Source organism: Nematolebias whitei, chromosome 1 (genome assembly GCF_014905685.2).
Source record: "Nematolebias whitei isolate Nwh7 chromosome 1, NemWhi1, whole genome shotgun sequence".
Taxonomy (NCBI): domain Eukaryota; kingdom Metazoa; phylum Chordata; class Actinopteri; order Cyprinodontiformes; family Rivulidae; genus Nematolebias; species Nematolebias whitei.
In genome coordinates this window covers 82,870,217-82,871,231 of record NC_056498.1, presented here as the reverse complement: position 1 = coordinate 82,871,231, position 1,015 = coordinate 82,870,217, and the positions used below count along the sequence as shown (strand labels likewise).

The 1,015-nt window shown below is 34.4% G+C and overlaps 1 long non-coding RNA gene across 1 annotated transcript in view; it reads left to right on the top strand.

Annotated features, from left to right (window-relative positions):
* The window catches only part of LOC119413735, an 8,295-nt gene that overhangs the window by 7,095 nt on the left and 185 nt on the right, over positions 1–1,015 (top strand). The window lies entirely within an intron of this gene.

The following is a 1,015-nucleotide window of genomic DNA, read 5'->3' as shown; positions in this document are numbered from 1 at the left end:
TCTTCTTTGAATGAGGAATAAAAATCATTACTTACTGTTTATGTAAAATAAAAATGAGTAGTTCTTTTCAACCTGTAATATTGGGTGAACTAACACAATTTTGATTATCAAACATTTTGTAAAACAGTGATGATCATAGAGAATTGTCTTTTCTGCTTGATTAATTCAAGAAAGAAAGTCATCAGATGGCTCAGACTGTATTCAGATCAATGAAATAACAGTCCCTGTCCATCTGATAGATTTGAGGTCATCAGGGTCAGATCAGGGTCAGACCAGGTTCACTACAGCAATTGGTTATTATTCTTCAGAGACAAATCTGTAGCTGCAGTTTGTTGATAATCAAACCTGGTGTCATTGATAAAGTGCCATCAGCAAAAAAAAAAAAGATATTTTTTATTCTCATTATTTTGCGCAAAGGATTTCCAATAATATTGGGTTTGCTACATGGCCTAAATTATATTTGTGCTAGTAAATATTCCCTTTATGTAAAATTGTGTTGTTCCGCATTTTTATTGTTACAAGATTTCAGACCTCAAATCAAGGCACTTAAGTAATTTTCATTTATTTTAATAAATGTAAGTCTTAAAGTCTTCATTTTTTGGAAGAAATCTTGGGAATTATTGAAGTTATTTAAAAACAAGTTAGAAATAAATCATGAATATTTACACAGTAACAACACACTAAGTGTTCGCTGTTTGCTACACCCAGCATTTGTAGATGAAACACATTTATTTTTAAGGAATTTGTTGTCGAGTAGAGATTTCAAAATGGTTTTCAATATTGCTCAATTTTATTTTAATTATTTTCCTCCCTCGGTCCCTTTCTTCTCTGGTCCCATTTTTCTCTGGTCCCCTTCTTCTCTGGTCCCATTTTTCTCTGGTCCCTTTCTTCTCTGGTCCCATTTTTCTCTGGTCCCTTTCTTCGCTGGTCCCATTCTTCTCTGGTCCCCTTCTTCTCTGGTCCCATTTTTCTCTGGTCCCCTTCTTCTCTGGTCCCATTCTTCTCTGGTCCCCTT